This window comes from Pristiophorus japonicus, chromosome 5 (assembly GCF_044704955.1).
Source record: "Pristiophorus japonicus isolate sPriJap1 chromosome 5, sPriJap1.hap1, whole genome shotgun sequence".
NCBI classification, from domain to species: domain Eukaryota; kingdom Metazoa; phylum Chordata; class Chondrichthyes; family Pristiophoridae; genus Pristiophorus; species Pristiophorus japonicus.
The window spans coordinates 8,432,670-8,452,337 of NC_091981.1; positions in this window are offsets into that span (position 1 = coordinate 8,432,670).

Below are 19,668 nucleotides of genomic sequence, written 5' to 3' on the forward strand. Positions count from 1 at the left end.
GCGATTGGCAGAAGGACCAAAGGCGACATGAGGGAAAACGTTTTTACGCAGCGAGTGGTTAGGATCTGGAATACGCTGCCTGAGAGGATGGTGGAGGCAGACTCAATCGCGGCATTCAAACGGGAGTTGGATAAGTACCTGAAGGAAATAAATGTGTGGGGCTACGGGGAAAGGGGCGGGGGAGTGGGACTGGCTGAGGTGCTCTTGCAGAGAGCCGGCACGGGCTTGACGGGCCGAATGGCCTCCTTCTGTGCTGTAACCGTTCTACGATCTATCGTAAAATGTCCTTCAAAGGAGCATTATCAAACAAAGTAAATCTCAAATATAAACCTCAAAAGGGTCCAAATTGCAGCAGTTCTGGAACCACATGAAAGGAGATGTTGAATCTATGCTTAGAAGTATGGATTTGAATCTTTCACGATGATTACATTAGGCTTAGAACCACATAGACCACAGATCTCTTTTCCCCAACAGTTCCAAGGAAACAAAGACTTGCATTTCTGTAGCACCTGCGTCAGCCAATGAAGTACTTTTTGGAGTGTAGTCACTGTTGTAATGTAGGAAACGCAGCAGCCAATTTGCGCACAGCAAGCTCCCACAAACAGCAATGTGATAATGACCAGATAATCTGTTTTTGTTATGTTGGTTGAGGGATAAATATTGGTCCAGGAGATGACACAGTCATTTTCCAACATTCCATTGACTCTGGATCAGTTCCTATGGAGTGGAGGGTAGCCAATGTAACCCCACTTTTTAAAAAAGGAGGGAGAGAGAAAACAGGGAATTATAGACCGGTCAGCCTGACATCGGTAGTGGGTAAAATGATGGAATCAATTATTAAGGATGTCATAGCAGTGCATTTGGAAAGAGGTGACATGATAGGTCCAAGTCAGCATGGATTTGTGAAAGGGAAATCATGCTTGACAAATCTTCCGGAATTTTTTGAGGATGTTTCCAGTAGAGTGGATAAGGGAGAACCAGTTGATGTGGTATATTTGGACTTTCAGAAGGCGTTCGACAAGGTCCCACACAAGAGATTGATGTGCAAAGTTAGAGCACATGGGATTGGGGGTAGTGTACTGACATGGATTGAGAACTGGTTGTCAGACAGGAAGCAAAGAGTAGGAGTAAATGGGTACTTTTCAGGATGGCAGGCAGTGACTAGTGGGGTACCGCAAGGTTCTGTGCTGGGGCCTCAGCTGTTTACACTGTACATTAATGATTTAGATGAGCGGATTAAATGTAGTATCTCCAAATTTGCGGATGACACTAAGTTGGGTGGCAGTGTGAGCTGCGAGGAGGATGCTGTGAGGCTGCAGAGCGACTTGGATAGGTTAGGTGAGTGGGCAAATGCATGGCAGATGAAGTATAATGTGGATAAATGTGAGGTTATCCACTTTGGTGGTAAAAACAGAGAGACAGACTATTATCTGAATGGTGACAGATTAGGAAAAGGGGAGGTGCAAAGAGACCTGGGTGTCATGGTACATCAGTCATTGAAGGTTGGCATGCAGGTGCAGCAGGCGGTTAAGAAAGCAAATGGCATGTTGGCCTTCATAGCAAGGGGATTTGAGTACAGGGGCAGGGAGGTGTTGCTACAGTTGTACAGGGCATTGGTGAGGCCACACCTGGAGTATTGTGTACAGTTTTGGTCTCCTAACCTGAGGAAGGACATTCTTGCTATTGAGGGAGTGCAGCGAAGGTTCACCAGACTGATTCCCGGGATGGCGGGACTGACCTATCAAGAAAGACTGGATCAACTGGGCTTGTATTCACTGGAGTTCAGAAGAATGAGAGGGGACCTCATAGAAACATTTAAAATTCTGACGGGGTTAGACAGGTTAGATGCAGGAAGAATGTTCCCAATGTTGGGGAAGTCCAGAACCAGGGGTCACAGTCTAAGGATAAGGGGTAAGCCATTTAGGACCGAGATGCGGAGGAACTTCTTCACCCAGAGAGTGGTGAACCTGTGGAATTCTCTACCACAGAAAGTTGTTGAGGCCAATTCACTAAATATATTCAAAAAGGAGGTCCTTACTGCTAGGGGGATCAAGGGGTATGACGAGAAAGCAGGAATGGGGTACTGAAGTTGAATGTTCAGCCATGAACTCATTGAATGGCGGTGCAGGCTAGAAGGGCCGAATGGCCTACTCCTGCACCTATTTTCTATGTTTCTATGAGGGATTCTTCTTCAAAATAGTGCCATGGGATCTTTTACGTCCACCTGAAAGAGCAGACAGGAACTTGGTTTAACGTCTTATCTGAAAGACGGCACCTCCAACAGTGCAGCGCTCCCTCAGCACTGCCCCTCCGACAGTGCGGCGCTCCCTCAGCACTGTCCCTCCGACAGTGCAGCGCTCCCTCAGCACTGCCCCTCCGACAGTGCAGCGCTCTTTCAGCACTGCACTGGGAGTGTCAGCCTAGATTTATGTGCTCAGGCCTCTGGAGTGGGACTTGAACCCACAACCTTCTGACTCAGAGGCGAGAGTGCTGCCCACTGAGATACTGGCTGACACACATATACATATCAATTTCAATCTTCGGTGTTAGTCATTCTGTGCTGGGAGCATTAAAATGAATGGGCAGAAAATGACGGAAGAGGTACACTTGAATTCCCACTGTTTTCTCCAGGCACGTAATGCTCTGTGATGGGAGCACTGAAGACAAAAAAAAAATGATCCCAAAACAGTAAGGGGTTTAATATTCATTTTGATTTTGGGCGCTGGTGTAAAATGGGAGATATTGAATGAGCTGGCCATTAAATAGAAGAGAAAATTGGGTGGGAGCTATAGTGGGTGTCCAATTCAATATCAGCCATTGCCTGAAGTTCAAGTCATACCTGATCCTTCGCCCCTGTATTTATCATGGACAGGAAAGCCTGCACCTCAACAGCAACAACAACTTCTATTTATCTGCATCATCATCATTGGCAGTCCCTCGGAATCGAGGAAGACTTGCTTCCACTCTAAAAGTGGGTTCTCAGGTGACTGAACAGTCCAATTCTGGAATTACAGTCTCTGTCACAGGTGGGACAGACAGTGGTTGAAGGAAAGGGTGGGTGGGGAGTCTGGTTTGCCGCACGCTCCTTCCGCTGCCTGCGCTTGATCTCTGCATGCTCTCGGCGACGAGACTCGAGGTGCTCAGCGCCCTCCCGGATGCTCTTCCTCCACTTAGGGCGGTCTTTGGCCAGGGTCTCCCAGGTGTCGGTGGGGATGTTGCACTTTATCAGGGAGGCTTTGAGGGTGTCCTTGAAACGTTTCCTCTGCCCACCTGAGGCTCGCTTTCCATGTAGGAGTTCCGAGTAGAGCGCTTGCTTTGGGAGTCTTGTGTCGGACATGCGAACAATGTGGCTCGCCCAACGGAGCTGGTCGAGTGTGGTCAGTGCTTCGATGTTGGGGATGTTGGCCTGATCGAGGACACTGACGTTAGTGCATCTGTTCTCCCAGGGGATTTGCAGGATCTTGCGGAGACATCGTTGGTGGTATTTCTCCTGTGATTTCAGGTGTTTACTATATATGGTCCATATACAGTTGTATTTATATAGTACCTTTAACATAGTAAAATGTCCCCAGATGTGTCACAGAAGTATTGTAAGACCCAAAATTTTGCACCTAACCACATAAGGAGAAATTAGCGCAGATGACCAAAAGCTCGGTTAAAGGGGTAGGTTTTAAGGAGCATCTTAAAGGAGGAGAGAGAAGTAGAGAGACGGCGAAGTTTAGGCAAATAATTCCAGAGTTTGGGGGCTAGGCCGATGGTGGAGTGATTATAATCATGGATGCTCAAGAGACCAGAATTAGAGAAGCACAGACATCTCGGAGGGTTATGGGGTTGGAGGAGATTACAGAGATAAGGAGGGGCTGAGGGTCATGTAGGGATTTGTAAACAAGGATGAGAATTTTGAAATCGAGGCGTTGCTTAACCGGGAGCCAATGTAGGTCAGCGAGCACAGGGGGTGATGAGTGAACGGGACTTGGTGCGAGTTAGGACACGGGCAGCTGAGTTTTGGATCACCTCTAGTTTATCTGGGTTGAATGTGGGAGGCCAGCCAGGAGTGCAGATAGTTAATCCAGAAGGGGATATATAACATGACTGTGCAAATGTGTTCAGTTCCAAGTACCGCCCATCCCTCATAGTCACACAGACTGATCGAGTGAGCCCATGCTTCCAGCAGAGAACACTGCCCATTCTGTCAGAAAAATGTGGTTGGCACGGAACATGATTTCTCAATATTCAACCCCAAAGTGTGTGGCTCCCAACCGTCAGTGTACCATTGTAAAACAAATCATCTCTACTACATCACCCCCTGTGCTCGCTGACCTACATTGGCTCCCAGTTAAGCAGCACCTCGATTTCAAAATTCTCATCCTTGTTTTCAAATCCCTCCATGGCCCTCGCCCCTCCCTTTCTCTGTAATCTCCTCCAGCCCCACAACCCTCCAAGATGTCTGCGCTCCTCTAATTCTGCCCTCCTGAGCGTCCCTGATTATAATCGCTCCACCATCGGTGCCCGTGCCTTCTGTTGCCTGGGCCCCAAGCTCTGGAACTCCCTCCCTAAATCTCTCCGCCTCTCTACCTCTCTCTCCTCCTTCAAGACGCTCCTTAAAACCTGCCTCTTTGACCAAGCTTTTGGTCACCTGCGCTAATTTCTACATATGGGGCTCGACATCAGAATGTTTTAATCTCATAATGCTCCTGCAAAGGACCTTGGGATGTAAAAGGTGCTATATAAATACAAGCTTTTGCTGTTGTTGCGTTCTGAGATGTGAAATTGATTTTTACTCAAAATATCGAAATGTTGCGAGCCGTATGCAGGCAGAAGGCTTAGAGTTTTTAATAGCGTGATGCCCAGCTGTTCAATTGCTTCATCTTAATACAGGGACTAACCGGATTGGCTGGTTCAGCACTCAATGAGCTTTGTCAAGATGAAAATGCAGATGCCCGCTCAGTCTGTGAAAGGGTAACTTCATTAAAATAAACGTGTTTAGCTGTAACATTTCGTGAGGATTTCCCGCCTGTTGACACCAGCAGAGAGACATCTACTTCAGCTTTACTTGGTTTATCTATCCAGGAAACCTCATCATAGGCAGTCCCTCGGAATCGAGGAAGACTTGCTTCCTCTCTTAAAATGAGTCCTTAGGTGGCTGAACAGTCCAATACGAGAACCACAGTCCCTGTCACAGGTGGGACAGATAGTCGTTGAGGGAAAGGGGAGGGTGGGACTGGTTTGCCGCAAGCTCCTTCCGCTGCCTGCGCTTGCTTTCTGCATGCTCTCGGCGACGAGACTCGAGGTGCTCAGCGCCCTCCAGGATGCGCTTCCTCCACTTAGGGCGTACTGGTCTTTGGTCAGGGACTCCCAGGTGTCGGTGGAGATGTTGCACTTTTATCAGGGAGGCTTTGAGGGTGTCCCTTGTAACGTTTCCTCTGCCCACCTTTGGCTCGTTTGCCGTGAAGGAGTTCCAAGTAAAGCGCTTGCTTTGGGAGTCTCGTGTCTGGCATGCGGACAATGTGGCCCTGCCCAGCGGAGCTGATCAAGTGTGGTCAGTGCTTAGATGCTGGGGATGTTGGCCTGGTCGAGGACGCTAATGTTGGTGTGTCTGTCCTCCCAGGGGATTTGTAGGATCTTGCGGAGGCATCGTTGGTGGTATTTCTCCAGCGACTTGAGTTGTCTGCTGTACATGGTCCATGTCTCTGAGCCATACAGGAGGGCGGGTTTCACTACAGCCCTGCAGACCATGAGCTTGGTGGCAGATATGAGTTTCTGATCTTCAAACACTCTTTTCCTCAGGCGGCCAAAGGCTGCACTGGCGCACTGGAGGCGGTGTTGGATCTCGTCGTCGATGTCTGCTCTTGTTGATAAGAGGCTCCCGAGGTATGGGAAATGAAAACCTATTGGCCCAGAAATTGGGGTCAGAGGCTTCCCGCAGACAAACGCTCCGACCTGAAAGACCTCTACGAATTTACCCGGCGGTCCGGGAGGAGCTTGAGATTCCGGTGGGGAGGCCTTCTCTTCCCGCGCTACGGAGCGCGCTCCCGCCCTCTCGGTTCCCACGGAGACGGTGCAGTCACGTGTGGCTGCTCAGCCAATCAGGTACAGTATTCCACAGCTTTCTCATTAATAGCAATGGGAGCTCCGTATCTACCAGTTCTCATTGCTATTAATGGGAACAAAAACAAACACGCTAAACACCATAATAAAAAATAAAAAACACACCTTACACAATTCAAATTAATTGAAATTAAAATGTCTTAGAAAAAAAAACATTGTTCTGATTTTTGTAATTAAGGTTAAAAATAAACTTACCTTAGTAGGCAGGATTTTTTTAACAATAAAATGTGCTTTTTTAATTTAATTTTATTGTATTTTTGCATGTTTTATAACTCTTATGTCTGTAAAAGTATATTTGAGGACACCCGCTGGGCAAGGTTCGGGTAAATCCCGCAATCTTGCCCGTGCAAATGTCCTCGTTCCCGAGACTGAAAATAACTTTAAAAAATAACATCACATATTTCAAAGGAATAAAAATTGAATTTAATTAATTACTTAAAATAAAAGTTTAATTTTTCAATTTTTTTTTTACATATTTTAAATGGTCTAAAAATAAACTTACCTTATTTAACAAATGTTTAAATTATTTAGAAAAATGTATTTTTCTGTACTTTAGAAGTCTTACGCTGATAAAAGCAAGCCTTAAACAAGAAAGGAGAGACTAAAGACAAAAAGGTTTCATTTTTATCACATCTATGCAGGATCCCAACGACAAAAGAGTTCATGGAAAAGAACCGGTTACAAGTTAGCAAACATTATCCATCATCAATGGTTCACCAGCCGCTGAAAACCCTCAACCCCCCCACTGAAAGGTCTCGACCAAATTATTCACTCTCCGCTGAATTTATTCTCTGTGCACCAAAATTACACACCCTCCAACAAAGTTACTCACCTCCGAGTAAAACTCCTCATCCTCTACTGGGTGTCCTCTCCTCCTACTGGGATTCCTCATCCCCTACTGGGTGTCCTCTCCTCCTACTGGGATTCCTCATCCCCTATGGGATTCCTCATCCCCTACTGGGTGTCCTCTCCTCCTACTGGGATTCCTCTCCCCCTACTGGGATTCCTCTCCAACTGGAGTCCTCACCCCTTACTGGGATTCCTCATCCCCTTCTGGGATTCCTCTCCTACTGGGAATCCTCCACCTACTGGGGTCCTCATCTCCTACTGGGAGTCCTCTCTACCCCATTCTGTTTACAGAGAAACATACACATTTACAGCGCAGAAGGAGGCCATTTTGGCCCATCGTGTCCGCGCTGGCTGACAAAGAGCTGCACGGCCCTCGGTCAGCAGCCCTGAAGGTTACGTATAAACCTATGAACAATGAACAATGGCGGACAGGTAAAGAGCACCCGGCCCAACCAGTCCGCCCCACTCAGCTGTGACACAACTTACACTGAAACATTCTACACTCCACCCCAACCAGAGCCATGTGATCTTCTGGGAGAGGAAAAAACCAGATAAATACCCAGACCAATTTAGGGGAAAAAAATCTGGGAAAATTCCTCTCCGACCCATCCAGGTGATTGAAACTAGTCCAGGAGATCACCCTGGCAGTATTCGATTCTGTACAGTACTTACTATTCATCATCATAGGTGGTTCCTCGAACAAGGATGACTTGCTTCCACATGAGTCCACAGATGTTCAATGAAGGACCCGATGTTCCAGTCCTGAACTCCCATAGAAGGGGCGGAAGATGCCTGTGCGTGGATTTTTTTAACGTGTGGTGACCGTTGCACACCAGCCACCACACGGGCTTGACAGAGCGAGGTCTTTATTCAGTGGCGAGGATTAACCAGGACAACTGGAGACCAGCTCTGCTGCGCGGACCTAGTGCGCACACATATCGCAGTGTGGGCTGGGCTCGTGCTGCCCCTGGGCCCTCGCCTCTTCTGGACCTCATACCTTCATTCGCCGCACCTTCGCCATGATCTCTCGCCGCTCCTCCACCACAAACATTCGCTGCTCCTCCGCCACAATCTCACACCAGTCTAATCCCAATTACCAGCTCTAGGTCTGTAACTCTGCAGGCTACTGCACTTTAAGTGCCCATCCAACCATCTCTTAAAAGTGGTGAGGATACTTGAGGGCTGATTTTAACTGGACTCGTCCGGTGGAATTGGCGGAGTGGCAGAGTTAGAATCGTTGAGTGCCCCTCACAGCCCCATTACCATTCTGACGGCAGACTTACAGTGGCCAGGCTGCTGTTTACAAAAACCTGGTATGTAGGACGCTCCCCATGCAAGTTAGAGGCACGTCAAGGGCAATCCGCTAACCGGGTCACCAGGGCGGTGAACTTGGGTGGCCAATGTAAGCAAATCATTCTATTTGTGGGGTGAGGAGGAGCAGGAGACCACCTCCAGCACCACGGGAGCAACCTGACCGTCTCTGAACCCCATGATACTGCCACCAAGCTCATGGTCTACAGTGACCTATACAGTGCTCTATAGTGATACCCGCCCTCCTGTATGGCTCAGAGACATGGACCATGTGCAGTAGACACCTCAAGTCGCTGGAGAAATACCACCAACGATGTCTCCGCAAGATCCTACAAGTCCCCTGGGAGGACAGACGCACCAACGTTAGCGTCCTCGATCAGGCCCAACATCCCCCAGCATCGAGGCACTGACCACACTTGATCAGCTCCGCTGGGCAGGGCCACATTGTCCGCATGCCTGACACGAGACTCCCAAAGCAAGCGCTCTACTCGGAACTCCTTCACGGCAAACGAGCCAGAGGTGGGCAGAGGAAACGTTACAGGGACACCCTCAAAGCCTCCCTGATAAAATGCAACATCCCCACCGACACCTGGGAGTCCCTGGCCCAAGATTACCCAAAGTGGAGGAAGTGCATCCGGGAGGGCGCTGAGCACCTCGAGTCTCGTTGCCAAGAGCATAGAAACATAAAAACATAGAAAATAGGTGCAGGAGTAGGCCATTCGGCCCTTCTAGCCTGCACCGCCATTCAATGAGTTCATGGCTGAACATGCAACTTCAGTACCCCATTCCTGCTTTCTCACCATACCCCTTGATTCCCCTAGTAGTAAGGACTTCATCTAACTCCTTTTTGAATATATTTAGTGAATTGGCCTCAACAACTTTCTGTGGTAGAGAATTCCACAGGTTCATCACTCTCTGGTTGAAGAAGTTTCTCCTCATCTCGGTCCTAAATGGCTTCCCCCTTATCCTTAGACTGTGTCACGTGGTTCTGGACTTCCCCAACATTGGGAACATTCTTCCTGCATCTAACCTGTCTAACCCCGTCAGAATTTTAAACGTTTCTATGAGGTCCCCTCTCATTCTTCTGAACTCCAGTGAATACAAGCCCAGTTGATCCAGTCTTTCTTGATAGGTCAGTCCCGCCATCCCAGGAATCAGTCTGGTGAACCTTCGCTGCACTCCCTCAATAGCAAGAATGTCCTTCCTCACGTTAGGAGACCAAAACTGTACACAATACTTCAGGTGTGGCCTCACCAAGGCCCTGTACAACTGTAGCAACACCTCCCTGCCCCTGTACTCAAATCCCCTTGCTATGAAGGCCAACATGCCATTTGCTTTCTTAACTGCCTGCTGTACCTGCATGCCAACCTTCAATGACTGATGTACCATGACACCCAGGTCTCTTTGCACCTCCCCTTTTCCTAATCTGTCACCATTCAGATAATAGTCTGTCTCTCTGTTTTTACCACCAAAGTGGATAACCTCACATTTATCCACATTATACTTCATCTGCCATGCATTTGCCCACTCACCTAACCTATCCAAGTCGCTCTGCAGCCTCACAGCATCCTCCTCGCAGCTCACACTGCCACCCAACTTAGTGTCATCCGCAAATTTGGAGATACTACATTTAATCCCCTGTTCTAAATCATTAATGTACAGTGTAAACAGCTGGGGCCCCAGCACAGAACCTTGCGGTACCCCACTAGTCACTGCCTGCCATTCTGAAAAGTCCCCATTTACTCCTACTCTTTGCTTCCTGTCTGACAACCAGTTCTCAATCCATGTCAGCACACTGAAATCAAGCGTAGGCAGCGGAAGGAGCGTGCATCAAACCTGTCCCACCCTCCCTTTCCCTCAACCACTGTCTGTCCCACCTGTGACAGGGACTTGTGGTTCTTGTATTGGACTGTTCAGCCACCTCAGGACTCATTTTAAGAGTGGCAGCACGCCTTCCTCGATTCTGAGGGACTGCCTATGATGATGATGATGAATGCAGGGGGGGCCCCGGAGAATTGGGAATACCGTTTGGTAGCGTGGCGCTCGACCGGACGCAGAGTAACGAGACACCCCCGGCCTCCCACCGACAGGATCCGGGCGATTAAACTGCCTGAGAGTTAAAAATCTACCTTGCAGTTTTTTTAATGCTGACAGTCGTACAGAGGAATGTCGCTGCTTCAGAAATGTGCATTTTTAAAGATAAATAATTCACAGTGCAGCTTCTTCCCATTATTGCCGCCTAAGCAGTACTGCTCAGCCGCAAAATCAGGACGGCTTCAGCCGTCACAGCTCATTGCACGATGATTTTAATGGTCCCCCCTCACGGTGTCCACAGCATGGGCCGGAGCTTACCCTCGTGTGCGCCGGCTCCTTCGGCGCGACTCACCGCAAATCGCCGTAGGCCGCGCAAAAATGGCGGGATTTTAAGCGCGAATTCCGGCCGGCGCGCCTCGCGTTTCCGCCATCTTTCGCGCTAGTTTTAAAAAACATGGCGTTCGAAGACGGCCCCGCCCACAAAACTGGCTATCCCCCCCCCCCGCCTCCCGCCACCCCCCCCCCAGGGGTGGGTTAATCACCGCGGCGAGTTTTTGCGAGTTGAGCTCGTTTGCGGGCCCCTTCGAGGAGGATGCAGAAATTTAACGGGAGCTTTTGGCCGCGAGGATGAGAATAGGCATGATTTAAAAGCATTTGAATATAATTGTGTTTTTTTTTCAATTTACTAAGAAATTGCCTACAGGTCCCCAATATCACTAGGTCATGGTTGGGAGTAATTTTTCGAACGAGACGTTAAACCGAGGCCCCGCCTGCTCTCTCAGGTGGATGTAAAAGATCCCGTGGCTCTATTTCGAAGAAGAGCAGGGGAGTTATCCCCGGTTTCCTGGGCCCAATATTTATCCCTCAGTCGACATAATAAAAAAAAACAGATTATCTGGGTCATTATCACGTTGCTGTTTGTGGGAGCTTACTGTGCGCAAATTGGCTGCCGCGTTTCCCACATTACAACAGTGACTACTTTCCAAAAGTACTTCATCGGCTGTAAAGTACTTTCCAAAAGTACTTCATTGGGACGTCCGGTGGTTGTGAAAGGTGCTATATAAATGCAAGTCTTTCTTTCTTTAGTTTAATTTTCAGTAATTTAAAATCGGCTTACACACAGATACTGGATCGATGCTGTTATTTTAAAAGGACTTATTTTTTGTGATAACTCCATTTTCAGCTGCGTTAATCAAAACTTCACCAAGTTACCACTCTTAACTATATCAAAGGAATACCTTTTAAACCAAATTGTTTTTGTTAAGACCCATTTTAAAACGCTGCCCCATTGTGCTGGTCCATGGCAGATTTTACGCTTGGAGATATGCAAATAAGTTTGAGCGAAAGCTTGAGATAAAGAAACACTTCTCACAATGGTCTCAATTTGGTGATTGCATCCAAAGCAGAATCTCTCCCCCACACCCCTGCGTTCAAGCAGTTAATGCTGCACTCATCCATTTAGATCATTGTCATTACCTTATGTCCCTGATCCCAACACCTTTGCGCTTCCTCTGTCCAAGAATTAGTTTGGAAGGAAAATACCTCTTGCAACACTGACAGTATCAAGAGTCATATTGACACCGTGAGATGCAATAGCAGCTGGTGAATGAATAATCTGTGGGCCCAATCGCCCTTTGATTTTTCCGAAACCATGTTCCCTGTGCACCATTTCTCCTCAGTGTCAGCCGTGGCTCAGTGGGCAGCACTCTCGCCTCTGAGTCCCGCTCCAGGGAGTTGAGCACATAAATCCAGGCTGACGCTCCTAGCGCAGTACTGAGGGAGTGCTGCACTGTCAGTAGGTGCCGTCTTTCAGAGGAAATGTTAAACTCTTGGGTGGATGTAAAAGATCCCGCGGCACTATTTCGAAGAAGAGCAGGGGAGTTACCCCCCAGCGTCCTGGGGCCAATATTTATCCCTCTTCAACATCAACCAAAACAGATTATCTGGTCATTACCACATTGCTGTTTGTGAGAGCTTGCTGTGCACAGATTTAGTTGCTGCGTTTCTCACATTGCAACAGTTCAAACATTGCTTCACTTCATTGGCTGTGAAGTACTTTGGGACATCCGGTGGTCGTGAAAGGCGCTATATAAATGCAAGTCTTTCTCTCTCGGAGCCATGAGCAGAATTAGGAGCTCGGCAACATGAGATAAGCTTAAACCCATTCTGTTGGCTCAGTTCTTTGTTCTACATTTCAATTATTTATTACCTTATTAATATAAGAGACCATACCGAGAGGGCCATCTGCAAGTGACGGTTGTTCAGGTAACAGCAGGAGCTAATCTAGATAGTATTCCTGAAAGGTGTTTAATGGCTTGTGACGGTGTCGCTGCAGTAAAGCAGTACCAATGATTATCTTACAGTTAATTACCAAAATTGATCTTCTTCAGCCTCTGCTGTTCATCAATAACAAATTATTCTTTATTCAACCTCTTTCCTCAGCGACGCCACTCTGTCAATCTGATGTCATGGCTGCGGCTGTTAACAAAATGTCCGTGCAGCCGATGTCACGGACATTACGACTCCAGAATATCAGAAAAAGTCACGGATGAGTGACGTCCTTTTCGCTGATTGCAGCTCATTCTTCCGGGACAGGATATTCCAAGCTGCGTCTTCATCAGCCGGGGCTCAGTGGGCAGCACACTCGCCTCCGAGTCAGAAGGTTGTGGGTTCAAGTCCCACTCCAGAGACTTGAGCACTTAAATCGAGGCTGACTCTCCCAGTGCAGTGCGGAGGGAGAGCCGCACTGTCGGAGGTGCCGTCTTTCAGATGAGACGTTAAACCGAGGCCCCGTCTGCCCGCTCGGATGGATGTAAAAGATCCCACGGGCATTATTTGAAAGAAAAGCAGGGGAGTTATCCCTGGTGGTCTGACCTAAAGCGCTTTGGGACATCCGGTGGTTGTGAAAGGTGCTATAGAAATGCAAGGCTTTCTTGTTGAGTTTTTTTATTCCAGACCAATTCAATTAACTGAATTTAAATTCCCCAGCCGCCGTGGTGGAATTTGAACTCATGTCTCTGGATCATTAGTTCAAGCCTCTGGTTCACTTGCTCACTAACATAACCACCATGCTATCCTTGCTGTATCATACACATTGGTAGAAGAAAATCAAAGAGCAAGTTATTATTTAAATGGAGAAAGATTGCAAAGTGCCGCAGTACAGCGGGACCTGGGGGTACTTGTGCATGAAACACAAAAAGTTAGTATGCAGGTACAGCAAATGATCAGGAAGGTCAATCGTATCTTGGCCTTTATTGCAAAGGCGATGGAGTATAAAAGCAGGGAAGTCTTGCTACAGCTATATAAGGTATTGGTGAGGTTACACTTGGAATACTGCGTGCAGTTTTGGTTTCCATATTTACGAAAGGATATATTTACTTTGGAGGCAGTTCAGAGAAGGTTCACTAGGTTGATTCTGGGGATGAGGGGGTTGACTTATAAGGAAAGGTTGAGTAGGTTGAGCCTCTACTCATTGGAATTCAGAAGAATGAGAGGATCTTATCGAAACGTATAAGATTATGAGAGAAGATGTTTCCACTGATGGGGGATATTAGAACTAGAGGGCATAACCTTAGAATAAGGGGCCGCCCATTTAAAACAGAGATGAGGAGAAATTTCTTCTCTCAGAGGGTTATAAATCTGTGGAATTCGCTGCCTCAGAGAGCTGTGGAAGCTGGGTCATTAAATAAATTTAAGACAGAAATAGACAGTTTCTTAAATGATAAGGTGATAAGGGGTTATGGGGAGCGGGCGGGGAAGTGGAGCTGAGCCCATGATCGGATCAGCCATGATCGTATTAAATGGCGGAGCAGGCTCGAGGGGCCATATGGCCTACTCCTGCTCCTATTTCTTATGTCCTTATGTTCTTGGTCCGCTACCATGTACACATTTCCTGATCAGTGCATGAATGTGTATATTGGCCCTGAATTCGCGGCCCCGAAGGGCGCGTACGAGGAGTATACTCACTCGTGGGGCCCCCGCAAGTTCAGGGATTAGGCATGCGAATCGCATGCGCCTAAACCCGGAACTTGCAATCTGTCAAGATCCCGAATGACAGATCACACACATCCGAAGTAAAGGGCCTCCGTGGAGAGAGAGAGTTGGGGCTATTTACCCAGGATTTTCCAACCTGCCCCTTTGACAGCTGTGGCTCAGCGGGCAGCACATTCGCTTCTGAGTCGGAAAATTGTGGGCTCAAGTCCCGCTCCAGGGTCTTAAGCACAAAAATTTACGCTGACATAGAAACATAGAAACATAGAAAATAGGTGCAGGAGTAGGCCATTCGGCCCTTCGAGCCTGCACCGCCATTCAATAAGATCATGGCTGATCATTCCCTCAGTACCCCATTCCTGCTTTCTCTCCATACCCCTTGATCCCTTTAGCCACAAGGGCCATATCTAACTCCCTCTTGAATATATCCAATGAACTGGCATCAACAACTCTCTGCGGTAGGGAATTCCACAGGTTAACAACTCTCTGAGTGAAGAAGTTCCTCCTCATCTCAGTCCTAAATGGCTTACCCCTTATCTTAGACTATGTCCCCTGGTTCTGGACTTCCCCAACATCGGGAACATTCTTCCTGCATCGAACCTGTCCAGTCCCGTCAGAATTTTATATGTTTCTATGAGATCCCCTCTCATCCTTCTAAACTTCAGTGAATACAGGCCCAGTCGATCCAGTCTCTCCTCATATGTCAGTCCTGCCATCCCAGGAATCAGTCTGCTGAACCTTCGCTGCACTCCCTCAATAGCAAGAATGTCCTTCCTCAGATTCGGGGACCAAAACTGAACACAATATTCCAGGTGGCGCCTCACCAAGGCCCTGAACAACTGCAGTAAGACTTCCTTGCTCCTATACTCAAATCCCCTTGCTATGAAGGCCAACATACCATTTGCCTTCTTCACCTCCTGCTGTACCTGCATGCCAACCTTCAGTGACTGATAAATCATGACACCCAAGTCTCGCTGCACCTCCCCTTTTCCTAATCTGCCGCCATTCAGATAATATTCTGCCTTCGTGTTTTTGCCCCCAAAGTGGATAACCTCACATTTATCCACATTATACTGCATCTGCCATGCATTTGCCCCCTCACCTAACCCGTCCAAAGCACCCTGCAGCCTCTTAGCGCCCTCCTCACAGCTCACATCGCCACCCAGTTTAGTGTCATCTGAAAACTTGGAGATATTACACTCAATTCCATCATCCAGATCATTAATATATATTGTAAAGAGCTGGGGTCCTAGCACCAAGTCCTGCGGCACTCCACTAGTCACTGCCTGCCATTCTGAAAAGGACCAGTTAATCCCGACTCTCTGCTTCCTGTCTGCCAACCAGTTCTCTATTCACGTCAGTACATTACCCCCAATACCATGTGCTTTGATTTTGCACACCAATCGCTTGTGTGGGAACTTGTCAAAAGCCTTTTGAAAGTCCAAATACACCACATCCACTGGTTCTCCCCTGTCTACTCTATTAGTTACATCCTCAAAAAATTCCAGAAGATTTGTCAAGCATGATTTCCCCTTCATAAATCCATGCTGACTTGGACCAATCCTATCACTGCATTCCAAATGTGCTGCTATTTCATCCTTAATGATTGATTCCAACATTTTCCCCACTACTGATGTCAGGCTAACCGGTCTATAATTGCCCGCTTTCTCTCTCCCTCCTTTTTTAAAAAGTGGTGTTACATTAGCAACCCTCCAGTCCATAGGAACTGATCCAGAGTCGATAGACAGTTGGAAAATGATCACCAATGCATCCACTATTTCTAGGGCCACTTCCTTAAGTGCTCTGGGATGTAGACTATCAGGCCCTGGGGATTTATCGACCTTCAATCCCGTCAATTTCCCTAACACAATTTCCTGCCTAATAAGGATATCCTTGAGTTCCTTCTTCTCACTAGACCTTCGAACCCCTAGTACATCGGGAAGGTTATTTGTGTCTTCCTTTGTGAAGACAGAACCAAAGTACTTGTTCAATTGGTCTGCCATTTCTTTGTTCCCCATTATAAATTCACCCAAATCCGACTGCAAGGGACCTACGTTTGTCTTCACTAATCTTTTTCTCTTCACATATCTATGGAAGCTTTTGCAGTCATTTTTTATGTTTCCGGCAAGCTTCCTCTCGTACTCTATTTTCCCCCTCTTAATTAAACCCTTTGTCCTCCTCTGCTGCATTCTAAATTTCTCCCAGTCCTCCGGCTTGCTGCTTTTTCTGCCTAATTTGTATGGCTCTTCCTTCGATTTAACACTATCCTTAATTTCCCTTGTTAGCCACGGTTGAGTCACCTTCCCCGTTTTATTTTTACTCCAGACAGGGATGTATAATTGTTGAAGTTCGTCCATGTGATCTTTAAAGGTTTGTCATTTCGTTTCCATCATCAACCCTTTAAGTATCATTCGCCAGTCTAATCTAGCCAATTCACACCTCATACCATCAAAGTTACCTTTCCTTAAGTTCAAGACCCTAGTTTCTGAATTAACTTTGTCACTCTCCATCTTAATAAAGAATTCTACCATATTATGGTCACTCTTCCCCAAGGGGCCTCGCACAACAAGATTGCTAATTAGTCCCTTCTCATTCCACATCACCCAGTCTAGGATGGCCAGCTCTCTGGTTGGTTCCTCGACATATTGGTCTGGAAAACCATCGCTAATACACTCCAGGAAATCCTCCTCCACCGCATTGCTACCAGTTAGGGTAGCCCAATCAATATGTAGATTAAAGTTGCCCATGATTACTGCTGTACCTTTACTGCACACATCCCTTATTTCTTGTTTGATGCTGTCCCCAACCTCACTACTACTATTTGGTGGTCTGTACACAACACCAACTAGCGTTTTCTGCCCTTTGGTATTCTGTAGGTCCACCCATACAGTTTCCACATCATCCAGGCTAATGTCCTTCCTTACAATTGCATTAATTTTTTCTTTAACCAGCAACGCCACCCCGCCTCCTTTTCTTTTCTGTCTATCCTTCCGAAATGCTGAGTACCCCTGGATGTTGAGTTCCCAGCCTTGGTCACCCTGGAGCCATGTCTCCGTGCTGCCAATCACATCATACCCGTTAACTGCTATCTGCGCAGTTAATTCGTCCATCTTATTCCGAATACTCCTCGCATTGAGGCACAGAGCCTTCAGGCTTGTCTTTTTAACATACTTTGACCCTTTAGATTTCTGCTGTAAAGTGACCCTTTTTGTTTTTTGCTTTGGGTTTCTCTGCCCTCCACTTTTATTATTCTCCTTTATATCTTTTGCTTCTGTCTTCATTTTATTCCCCTCTGTCTCCCTGCATAGGTTCCCATCCCCCTGCCATATTAGTTTAACTCCTCCCAAACAGCACTAGCAAACACTCCCCCTAGGACATTGGTTCTGGTCCTGCCCAGGTGCAGACCGTCCGGTTTGTACTGGTCCCACCTCCCCCAGATCCGGTTCCAATGTCCCAAGAATTTGAATCCCTCCCTGCTGCACCACTGCTCAAGCCACGTATTCATCTGAGCTATCCTGTGATTCCTACTCTGACTAGCACCTGGCATTGGTAGCAATCCTGAGATTACTACTTTTGAGGTCCTACTTTTTAATTTAACTCCTAGCTCCTTAAATTCGTCTCGTAGGACCTCATCCCTTTTTTTACCTATATCGTTGGTACCTATATGCATCATGACAACTGGTTGTTCACCCTCACTTTTTAGAATATCCTGCACCCGCTCCGAGGCATCATTGACCCATGCACCAGCAAGGCAACATACCATCCTGGAGTCTCGGTTGTGGCCGCAGAAACACCTATCTATTCCCCTCACCATTGAATCCCCAGCACTATTGCTCTCCCACTCTTTTTCCTGCCCTCCTGTGCAGCAGAGCCACCCACGGTGCCATGAACTTGGCTGCTGCTGCTCTCTCCTGATTAGTCATCCCCCTCAACAGTACCCAAAGCGGTATATCTGTTTTGCAGGGGGATGACCGCAGGGGACCCCTGCACTACCTCCCTTGCACTGCTCTTCCTGTTGGTCTTCCATTCCCTATCTGGCTGTGGACCCTTCATCTGCGGTAAGACCAACTCGCTAAATGTGCTATTCACATCATTCTCAGCATCGTGGATGCTCCAGAGTGAATCCACCCACAGCTCCAGTTCGGCATCGCTCTTCGTCAGGAGCTGGAGGTGGATACACTTCCCGCACACGTAGTCGTCAGGGACATCGGAGGTGTCCCTGATTTCCCACATGGTACAGGAGGAGCATAACACATGTCCGAGTACTCCTGCCATGACTTAACCCCTAGATGAACTTGATTTGGTACTCCTGTGCAGCGCTGAGGGAGTGCCACACTGTCGGAGGTGCCGTCTTTCGGATGCTCAGAAAATGCTCTTGAAATTCTTACGACTGATAAAAGCAGGTCTTTGTCAGCTGTGTCTCAGTGGGTAGGCCTGCTTTTATCAGCATAAGACTTTTAAACGACAGAATAAGTCCTTTTTTGCAATAATTTAAAATCCTGTTAAATAAGGTAAGTTTATTTTTAAACCCTTCAAAACATGTACATTTATTTTTCAAAAAATTACATTATTGTTTTAAATCATTAATTAAATTCCGTATTGATTAATTTTAAATATGTGATGTTTTTAAAGAAAATGTGTTTTCAGTGATTTTGGGTATTCCCATTCATACATTTGGAACTCACCACAAGTATGTATGGGAATACTCCTACTCTGATTGGTTGGGCCGGTCCACGTGATCCCAGGGATGCATACGGAGCGCCTGCGTCCCTGGATTACGTGGGCCTTCGCGAAGCGGCCCAGGACCGCAAAGCTCCCAACCTCCCGGACCACCAAGTAGATTCGTAAAAAATTTTCAGGTCGCCCGGGGGAAGCCTCCGACCGCAATTTCCGTGCCATTATATAGTGATGTGGATAGCTTCTTCTTTGTCTCATACAGTTTTAGTCTCTGTATTTAAGGAAGGATATACTTGCATTGGAGGCTGTTCAGAGAAGGTTCACTAGGTTGATTCCGAGGATGAGAGGGTTGACTTATGAGGAAAGGTTGAGTAGGTTGGACCTCTACTCATTGGAGTTCAGAAGAATGAGAGGTATCTTATCGAAATGTATAAGATTATGAGCGGGCTTGACAAGGTGGATGCAGAGAGGATGTTTCCACTGATAGGGGAGACTAGAACTAGAGGGCATGATCTTAAAATAAGGGGCCGCCCATTTAAAACTGAGATGAGGAGGAATTTCTTCTCTCAGAGGGTTGTAAATCTGTGGAATTCTCTGCCCCAGAGAGCTGTGGAGGCTGGGACATTGAATATATTTAAGATGGAGATAGACAGATGTTTGAGCGATAAGGGAGTAAAGGGTTATGGGGAACGGGCGGGG